Raw genomic sequence first — 11703 nt, forward strand, 5'->3', positions numbered from 1 at the left:
TGTACATGGCAGACACATATATTTTTTTTAAGTTTTTTACATTCGTTCCAGTTTTATTATAAACTTCAATATTTTGTGTAGGAGAAGTTTGTATAAATTGATCATCGTTTGACTGCAGAAGTATGTATCCTTAGAATAAAAATAAAAAACAGGGAAGATTCTTGTAATCATGTTGTCAAACTAAACGGTGTGGTGGTACGAGTTTCTAATCGAGTAAATCAAGATAAAGAATTTGATGTATTTAAAAAAAAAATAACTGCTGAAAAGTATCTTTGGGTTTTCCTTTCATCCAAATGTGGTAAGTGAATGACTGACACATGAAAGCCTCTTGTTTGATATGTGTTCGTTGTGATATCCATGGATGTCGCTGTCTACCATAACTGGAGACTCAGAGCTGTTCCCTGGACTCTCACCGTCTCGACCTTCCTCAATGTTATTCCGGTTTCTCTCTAGGACACCCACAGTCCCTTGGGTATTTCCCACTGACTGTCGGGATATATTTAAATGTTTCGCGGCTTTTTGACAAGTTTTATTTTATGAAATCTCTCTCTCTCTCTCTCTCTCTCTCTCTCTCTCTCTCTCTCTCTCTCTAAGCTATAGTAATAAGGATTTGGCTTGCAGCCAGTGGATTTCCTGTCAGATATTAAATGTTGCTGTTCCCTCTTCAGTTTCCGTAAGACTCTTATAACTTCCTTCGAATGTATTTATTTCAGAATTCAATCCCATCCTCATTAGGGAAATAGGTGTGCGTAATTCAGTGTATATATATATATATATATATATAGATATATTATATATAAAATATATATATATATATATATATATATAAATATATATATATATCATATATATATATTATATATATATATATATATATACATCATTTGATATATATATATACATATAATATATATCTATATTATATATATATATATATATATATATATATATAGTATATACATATATATATATATATATACGTTATATATGTTTATATACATATCAATATATACTTATCTATATTTATTTAATATATATATTATATATATATATATACATATATATATCTATATATATAATTAATAATATATTATATAACCGATTTTGATGCGGAAGTTTCGATATGTGTTACGAAGGACATATTAGCAATTAAAATTTTTAAAAAAAGCAACAAGTCATTCTGATCAGTCGAGTCAGATGGCCTTAATAGGTTTTTAACCAGCTCACCGTAAATCTGTCTATTTGCTGAATCTGGTATTGTCTGCTAGTTTATATAACACTGATAACATATTTTCATGCGCTATTCTAAGTGTTGTATATACTCAATTTTTTTTTTACTTTAAGATTGGTGTAGTTTTTGGTTTGTTTATCGACTCTTCTTGAGTCGATAAGTAATTTGTTCTTGCACGAGGAAATGCCCTTTCTTTCGCCAGTTTTGAAGTCTGGAGAGATTCCCATTCATTCCTTTTTTCCTTTTTAAGAAGAATATTTGATTGATTCTTTTATTTTTTTATGAATATTAGTCCACCTTTGCCATATAGAAAGAACGCCTTTCCTAAAGCTTTCGTGAATATTACTTTTATCATAGCTTCTCGTCTAGTATCGTTCCTTAAGGACTGAAGGAATCTTCTGTGGGGCACTCCTCTAGTCATCTTCTCTTGATGGGTTACGTTTTGGATTTTGCCCTTCACTTACTACTAAGATGGCATGATAAATCACTTGGAATTTTTTAGCTTTGGCGAATTTTGATTGGTCTCGCCCAAGTGCTTGAAAAACCTTTACACAAAGCCTTATTGAATGTAGAGGCTGAAACTTCTTGTACATCCAACAACCTCGTCGGATTCTAGATGGTTTCATCACTAATACTAACTCTCCCACTCCCCCTCTCCCTCCTCCCCGGCCCTGCCTCATATATATAATTTTTTTCCTGTGCGTCTGGTTTTATTTCCACTCGCTCCCTGTTCGCTCTAGTCTGATATATGATCCATTGAGCAGATGGTGGGGGACAGATCAGTAGTTTTTAAATGTTACTGGGGAGCTGTCCGGAAATTCTAACTCTCACACACACACACACACACACACACAAATGAGAGAGAGAGTAAGAGAGAGGAGAAGAGAGAGAGAGAGAGAGAGAGAGAGAGGAAGTATGATATAATTTTTCGAGAGGGAAGGTTTTGGGGGAGGGCAGGATGGGACAGAATTTCCAGGCTCTTCATTAGAAAAGTTCCTTCGTGTCCGTGTGCTGATTGGTCCCCGCGATGGAAGTTTGCCAGTGATGGATCATGTTAGGAGGGGTGACCGGGAGATACATGCGAGAAGAGGTTCTCCGTAAATGAATCTTTTGGATCTTTGGCCCTTTTTTAAGCACCACGCTTTATTCTTCATCCCGTCGGTATCTTCGTGTCCCTTGTTCTATTCGCACCTTTTCATTTGCTATGAAATTTACATTTTTATTACATTATTATCCTACCTACGCTTGACTCAGTTTGCAATGTTATCTGCACAGTTTGACAAAAAACATTGTGGGATTCTTGACGCTTCCCCTCGTTCAACTTCCTCGCTTTTCCTTTGAAATCTCATTTGCGTCTACTTTTATTTCACGCTTGCCTTTTCACTTTACATTTCGTCTTGGTGTTACCGGTATCTGTTTTTTATCCCTGCCGTTAACCTGTGGGTTCCATTGTGGAGAGAGAGAGAGAGAGAGAGAGAGAGAGAGAGAGAGAGAGAGAGAGCACCAAGACTCCTCTGGGGATGTGACCCACTTATTAACTCAACCCCTGACCTACTTAATTCAGGCTCCAATGGTTTACATTACGTTAAGAAAATGATGTTGAAAATTGCCATTTCCCTTATCTACTATGGAAACTTCAACTTTAAGATTTCATAACTGCGCATGCCCCTGACTGTGATGGGGCCTTCTGCATTGGAGGACTCTGTAATTGCCTTTGTCTGTGATTGTAAAAAAGACCTTCAACGCGGTAATGTGCCTTAGCGGGAGCTTTCAACTTAGTATTTTCCCCATGCCCGTAGCGGGGCCTTCCAACATGAGAATTCATCACTTTGGAATGCAATCTTTTCCTTAATGATATTAGTGGCTTCAGTATTAGCCTTGCCGTCTGTTGTAACGAAAGCTACAACTAGTAAAATTTACTTTACCATTCTACTGAATGAGCCCCATATTATGTTTTAATTCTATTTTTTAGTAGCTTGAATTGGAGTCACAGCCAGGAAATATAATTATTATTCTAATATTACCTTTTGTACTTTAATCGCTACTATTTTACTTCTGGTGTTTGAAGCTTCTTTTCAGGAAGTTATTCTATAGCATTTTACGTTCATTTGGAACTCCTGAGATCACTACTTTTGTCCTCGGAAGTTCATTAGTTCCGTACTTTGAATTACAATAGAAATAAAACATTCTTGTATGCAGCTTCAGTAAACCATGTCATGTAGCTGTCAAAACCGTAATTTATCCCCTTTTTCATATATATATATATATATATATATATATATATATATATATTATATATATATATATATATATATATGTGTGTGTGTGTGTGTGTGTGTGTGTGTGTGTGTGTGTGTATTGCTCTAAAATTGCTCTAGTTACTTACGGGAAATCAGGACGCAACGGATACTCACAGGGAGAGCTTTTCTAGTTACCAAGAAACTACCTGACATGTAAGCTTGTCTTAGCAGATCCATAGCAAAATCATTCAAGGGTAATAATGGCCAAGGACTTTCTTCAAATGAGGTAAAGACTACGTAAACACAAGGGGTTCACTTAATTAATCATATTTACATAAAACAAACAGATCAGCAGACGATGGAATTACGGGGCGGGGAATAACAGCCCTGCTAAATGACTGAATCATATGCACAATGACTATTCTACGTCGATGATGTTTTCACAAATGGAGCATCGCATGGGGTAGAATAGGGATGGCATAAGACCACTGCACATGTGATAGAGCTGAAGAGTTGGTTCCACAGCCACGGCCAATCCACAATGGTGTGCAAGACGGTTACTTGCAAGAAACACTAACGTAAACAAAAGGGGACTGAGAGAGTGCATAGAAGATGCCAAGGCAACTCAGATCTACAACTATTAAATGTGTATTTATTTCAACACTTGATTATTCAATACAAAATCACGGTGGGTTCGGCACAATGGAATGGAAATAATTCATGCCGAGAATAATAGAATCGTAACCGCCTGAAAGAAGCCTTACTCCTGTATACTGTACCTTCGTCAATCCTGACATTGTGCTCTTCCATAGGGTGCAGGCGATGGAGGGAGGCAACTGAAGGGGAACGCCACTATAAATACTATTACTGGTTCGGAGACGAGCACACGGGAGGAAATTACAAGAAACAAGGCAAAGTGGATTCTGTGCCCACTGGTGAGCCCCGCAACGTTTAAGTCCCAAGTTGATCTGAGGGCGAGACTCCAGTCTGAGGGCCTGAAGTAACCTCGGAGGGATTTAGTTGGAACAGATGTTGCTGGTATCGACAGGTCACGTGGTGGTGAGGTCACCTGGCAAAAACCAAGGTGGCAAAAACCACGGCGACCGCGCTCACGTTCGGCAGTTTGTGGGCCGGCGCTTCTCTTTCAGGTTTCCGCCCGGTTCCGTATTTCCACCTCTGGCAAGGGTCAGAACCTGAAAGAAGAATCTTTGGGCTGTCACTTTGAACAGAGAAAAGGATTAAGGATTACCCAGGAGGGACGAGAGGAAGAATGAAAGAGGCGAATGATACACGTAGTTTGAATTCAAATGAGGAGAATGCATTTTATTCTTAGTTTCTTTACATGGAAAGCATGCGTGGGAAAAGGATTTCTCCAAGGATTTCTCCATGGCAATATATATATTCTCATCAAGTCCTTATATACAGAGGCAACTAGAACGCTCTGGCAGTCCTTGTCCTATTCGCAGTTCCTCTCTTGATTGAACTGGCCTTATGCCAGAAAGGACTCTTGCTCCTACGTAGCCCGTAAAAACGCTACTTTCTTGCTCTATGTTGACATGTGTTTCACCCATTAATCAATGGCCTCCTCAGGGCTACACTACATCTCCAATGGAACGAAAAATTAACGATTTAGGTGAGCACGGCCAAAACTGATTGGAGAAAAAGAATCCAAAACAAAACTTTATCACAAGTTTCACATATCAGAGAAATTACGTCAAACCTATTTCATATTCTATGATGCTATTGCGTGAATGCCTTGCCTCCAGAGATAATGCTAACGACCCACAGCAACTCTGCATCCAGTACTTTCGCACTGAGAGACTTCCACGCCTCTTCAAATAGTAATTTAACTACGCTGTTCCCAGCTCCTTTACCTCTCCTATTTAGGGTGTCAGTAAGGTTGAGGTGGCAGAAGACATCAGTCGCACTCTCTTCCAGCTGTGGTCTCTTCTTTCTGCAAGGGAGTAGATTCTCCACGTCCACCCAGAATGTCTATGCCTTTATACGTTTAATTCTGATTTTATGTCAGTCTTTATTCTGTTTTCATCAGTTGTTTATGCACATGTGGCAACTAAGCCTCTGTGTGTGAGGAGAGAGAGAGAGAGAGAGAGAGAGAGAGAGAGAGAGAGAGAGAGAGAGAGAGTGAGAAAATTAAAAAATAATGCTTCCATATTTTAAGAACGTCAGAATTTTTCGCTGAAGCTGTTGAGAAACATTTTGCAACATTAATTTTTTATGACATTTCTTGAGTTGGTTATGGACGGATATTGGGGTTTGGGAATCTTTAGATTAATGTAAATGTGATAAAAATACAACACTCAATGAAATGGTGCCTTCTTAGGAATTGTCTTTTTCACTTACTTGGGGAATAAACCTCCAAACTACTTTGTTGTTGCTGTTCTTGTTCTTTTTCTTTTTTGGGGGTAGGAGAGGTCAGAAGAGCCTAAAAAGATCTGAAAAAAGTGTTTTGCGTCGAGTTAAAGATACAAGAATTGTAGGATAGGATATTTATAATTTATTTATTGGAATTAAAATGTAAAAAATAAATAATGTGCGTGTTAAACAGTACAGAAAAATGATTTCTGATAAAATATACGTATTTATTTTAATTTTCGTTTATGAAAAAAGGTTCTATTTGACCGTAAATTTGAGCTTGTTTTAATTTGTTTGGTGTACTGAATTCAGGCTGTATTTCTGTTCAATTATTTTGTGTTTCCACTTGTAATTGAGAGTATAAGAATGAGTTTAATTTGACTCCTTTTTATTTAATCCTTTTTGCTAGTATAAGTAGTACTAAGCACGAGTATTAATGTTAAGTTAGGGATATAATGTTTACAACTTATGGATGAAGGAAAATCTTGCACGTGTCTCGAGCAAGCTGGAGGTAGGATCACGCATTGTTGAAATTTGAATTGAAGACTTTTTACGTTTCTCAGTTTGATATTGCTTGGTTGATATTTATTCATTCGCAATACGTCTCGAATTACTCATAGATTTCTTGTCTAGAATGAATAATTTTCTTTGATACGGGTAACTGGAATTTGTTTTGGAAACTCTTTGTATTTACTTTTCATTACGTTTTCCTCAGAAGAAATAAATGTAAGTAGGATATTTTTAACGACGTTGTCTTTAAGGGAAAATACACAAATAAAATAATCTATTTTCATTGTATTATGGAAAAAAAATTGCGTGAAATATTGCATCTATTCGCTTTAGGAGTGAAGACATTGCTTGGTTAGTTATTTATGATGGAATTAGTTATTTATGATGCAAATTTCACGGATTAAATGAAAACCGTGTTGAGGTGTTTACCTATACTGTTTTGAAATGCTGGGTGTAGGTCATTCAGAATGCCTGAGGTCTGTCCCTTACCACAGGCTGTATTGGGAACCAGTAAGTGGTAAGTGTGCATTTTACTTACATTGTTTCATTAGTGCATTCTGGCAGAGGCCTGTATGGTATTTGCGGGTTGTTCCCGTAAATCTGTCGGCAAGACCTAAGAAATATACTCTCCCAGAGGTCACCCAAGGGTTGCCTTCAAAACTAAGTGCCTTAAGCTTCTGGTCCTTCAGATCGAAATATGAATGAAGAAATCTAGAACTAAAAAGGCTGCCAAAATTAAATAGAATATTACTGACATGGCCTGTAACAGGCGACAGTTTCCTCATCTGCATAATTACAAGAATCATAAAACCGTTATTAGATGACGAGAAGTGCAAAGTGAAATCCCAGGCTATTGAACAGCAATCATTAAAAAAATAATTTAAAAAACTGAAAAATGTTCATGAAATTTATATCATATCACGAAAGGATCGCATTGAGAGCGAAGTGGAACGAACAATTGGATACGCAAAAAAGAAAAAAAAATAGCTTCCCCGTCTATTCGTAGCATATGATTACTTAGTTGTTGATCCCCTGCCGCCGCCCCCCCCCCTCTCAAAAAAGAAAAAAAAACTAGTTTTGAGCTGCATCCATACATGAGATGAAAGATAGTTCCCCATAGTTTGCTCCGGGAATCATACTGGAATTTGTAAAGCGAAAGTTCGTCAGCACTAGCGAAGCCTCAAACGTGCTAAATCCTTAACGAGGTCATCAGGTGCCTTGATAAATAATGATACAGTTTTGGAATGTCTTCCTGTATTTTTGATGGGTATGTCGCTCTTGTGCAGGGGCGTCGAAGAACAGAGGGACAGGAGTGTGTAGAAGACTGGGACACAGGTCGCATGATGTTTGCCAACGTCATCTAAGCTAAGAACACCTTTTCATCCAGCTGGCAAGGTGATCCCTGTCCCGGCCTGGGGCTCAACAGAAGTGTAACGCCACTTTAAACCGGCCGTTCCTTTAGACGCCATTACACCTGCACCCACATTCAGTTGAAAGTAGTAGCTACGCTCTGGCTCTGCACCTTGCAATCACGCCACGTCTACCTTCGTTCGTCCGTGCGTGGCCGGACTGGGATTGTGGGGTTGGGGGAAGGTTTTTTGGGGGGCGGGGTGGAGGAAGCTTGCCTTGAGCTTGTGTGTCCTTACAGTTTGCATGCACTGACATTCTAGTGTTTGATAATGGAATGATTTATCTTTCCTCACTAGTAGGACTCCCTTCTAGGTAGTGCTTTGATCGTGGCACATCTCCGACTCACACCATCATACGCGACCTTAACGTTCACTTTATGAAGAGGAAATTCTTCGAGGCATTGCAAAATGTTTAATTCTATTTCCTAAATATTCTTCTCTGGTCCCATTGAAGAAGCTAGCTTACTGAAATAGATTTGTTTGTTGCATACCTGAGTAACAACAAAGCCACACGTATACATTCACATGACCCCCATATGTATGCATGTATGTACGTTATGTACGTATGTATATGTATGTTATTTAGATATCAGGGTATCGGAAAATATCATTTGAAAGATTATATGAGTGTAAAAATAACTATATAAAAATGATGACTGAGCACTTGGAGTGTATAAGAGATATGTATTTTATGCATGAATCCTTGCGTAATTTCTCATATCTTCTTCAGAGCGAAAAGTATTGTGCATCAATATTCTCGTGGATTACCCACGTGCTGTTCCCCATTTCTTAACATGGTAGCCATCTCGGCAGCTATCTTAACCAAAACTGGGTTAACAATCATTTTCATTCCCCATAAATTTGCCTCCAGGGTATTTTTAATCCTCAGCTCACCTTTAGTTAGCATTCATGTTTATTTTTGCGCGCCCTCGTTTTCGTTTTCATGGTGTGCTAAACAGAAAACGGACCACATCTTGATTATTGAGGCAACCGGAAAACACGAAACCACAATGTTTTGTCTTATACAGTTGCAGTTCATGATTGGTTCCGGAAAGAAATTTAGGTGTTGTAAGTTGAAATTTAATTTATAACTGTGTGACGTCAGTAGTGGATAATAACTTGCTTCTCTGTCACTGGAGCTGGTTTATAATTAGGTTACGTGGTGTAAAATCGTTATTTTTATGAACACTGTTATTCCAGAAGAGGGATGACTTGCGATATTTACTGATATTATGATGCTAGCAGTGTTTTTTCATAATAGTTATTTAATTTTGTTTTGAAGAAGCGTTGTCAAACCTCCAAGAGGTCACAAAAAATATAAAGCTAATTCATTGTTGCACTGTTCTGCAGCAGCAGGAGGCCGAGATAACATGATATGTACTTCATGTTTCTTCGTTAGCAGCTTGTTGCAAAGTCAGGAGTCACCTCCCTATAGTCCAGAAGATGCCTACTATCGTATCGGGATTTATGCCCTCTAGTAGGTCACAAAATTAAAAAGTGTTGGCAGTCCATGTGGGAAAATATTTTAATGACTAAAAATGCGTAGCATCACGTCATCAGTGTCTCCTGGGTCATATCCCTATATGCCAAGGAGACAAGAAACGATGCTGTGGAGGTGAAGGATTGAACATACAAGATTCCCTCATGGGTTCTTGATGTCCCGTGAAAATCCTCCATTTTGCGATGACTGTCCTGTATGTGCCCTTGACTGTGAGACATTTGCTGATCGAATTCCCCACCCTTGGGAATTTGAGACATGGGTTCTTTTCCTGGGGGGTGGCGTGACGGAGAATGTCATTTTCTTCTAGCTACAGTTTTCAGTGTGGGTTGTAATATAAAGTAGTTATATTCGAACAAATATGATTATATACATATACATTTTTAGATATTTTTAAATGAAATTCTTTTGAAACGCATTTATTTATTTTTAGTTTTCTATTTAGATTTATTACGGCGTCAGTAACCTAGATGTTGTGACGCCAGTTTTAATAGACATAACCAGCAAGTCACTTTACTTAGTCGAAGTGTGGAAACCATCCACAGTTACCTTTGCCTTGTATGAAGGCTAATTAATATATTCGGTGCAGGTTTAGGATTTTCTGAATTGCTGCTCGTCTTTGGTCGCTTGAACACTGTTGCAGGGTGCATTGCAATATTCAAGGCTTCCTTTCATCAAACTTTGCTTCCTGTATTTTATTCACATTTATTATGGATACTTGATATAGGGCTCATTTATTTATGTACTTTCGCACGCTCTTAATAACAGGCAAAACAGAGCTATACATAGCAACGTTCAGTATAGTTAGTAGATGGCTATGTCTTTCAAGGAACGCTATGGCCTAGCATACTGGACGAAGCCATTTGTTACCTATTGAGAAAACATTGTTTTTTCAAGAGTTGTTTTATCACAAATGCAATTATGTGTGCTCGTACTACGTGGAAGTTTTATCTCTACAGTCACTAAAGTAACAAAGAAATGTTTCCATGTTCAACCAGACCTGAGTCTGTCGCTGCTGCCTGCTTCTCTTTAGGCACAGAGAAAATGATGCTTCTCAAATCCTCATGTCTTGGAGAACCGTAAGACACAGACTGGGCAAGGAAAGAAATGTAAAGAAACGAAACAAAAAGAGAACAGTTGGTGAGTAAATTCCATATGAAAAAGCTCTCTCGCCATTCTAATTCGCTTTTCATCTCATCGCCCTTAGAAGAAGTAGAAATAAATGCTCATACATCTTTATTTGCGAGCGGCCTTCATTTCTCCAACCCCTTCCTCTCACCCTCCATTCATCCCTAGTACCCACCCGTACTTCGGTCTGCGTTGGACCCCGACCCTCACCTCAACCTGAAGCCTAACATCTGCTGTTTAATGCGTAAAGTTGGGAGGCATCTTGCCGTATGAATATAAATTCGAGACAAGACCTTTTTTTATTGGAGGTGCGCACGAGCTTGGAAATTAAGGGGCCAGAGGGCTGAATGTTAAATCTTAGTGATTTTGTAGATAAAATAATGTAATGTGTTGGCTTTCCTACCGGTGATTATCGTGATGAGGTAAAGGAGTATATTATTAAGGCACAATGACAGGTAACATAGGTATCCACAAATATTAGTTACCAAATTTCGTTTGATATCGAATTCACACTACCTGGGAATACCTTAAAAAATCAATGAGAATTATAACAAATAAGTGAAACAGGTGAGTGGCCGAAGTTACTATCTATCATTGTTTCCAGACTATACCATGGTTCGAACCTGGGCCGACGCAGGAGCACTTTGATATATATATATAATATAATATATAATATTATATATTATATATATATATATATATATATGTATATTATACCTATATATAATCCTAGGCGTTTAAGGAAAGGGACTCGATACAGTTTGGAGTTTATTTCCAAGGACAACGTTTCACAACGGCATCTTTGCTTCTTCAAGGCTAAAAAAATATATATACAGTGAGACTCACTAAATAATAATGACACGAAAAATTTATTAAGCCTTTAGTAAACCGATAATTAAAATAATTTAAATAAACGCATTTAAAGCATCAAAACACCAAGGCGCTAAAAGAATGACGTACCCAGACAGCAGTTAAAGTAAAACTATTGATTCGAAGAAAGAAGAAACGGAATAGAACTAAAAAAACAAACAAACAAGGAAGGGAGAGGAAGGGATAGAAAATGAACATTTGAAAGGGAAGAAAATAGTAATTATAGTCCCGGACAACACTATGACACGCATCAATAGGAATCTAGATCATTTCAAATTGATAGGTAGTTACAAAAATCACTATCAGAAATAAAATAGTTAGAAAAAAAACCGGTAGAGGGGGAAGAGGTGAGAGGTAGAGTATACATGGCAGTTTATCTAGACTGTGAAGAACGGTTCTATGACTAGAGTGGCAATCTTGCAACGAAAGAAGTAAGCAAAACAT

The sequence above is a fragment of the Macrobrachium nipponense genome, chromosome 13, assembly GCF_015104395.2.
Source record: "Macrobrachium nipponense isolate FS-2020 chromosome 13, ASM1510439v2, whole genome shotgun sequence".
Classification (NCBI taxonomy): Eukaryota; Metazoa; Arthropoda; class Malacostraca; order Decapoda; family Palaemonidae; genus Macrobrachium; species Macrobrachium nipponense.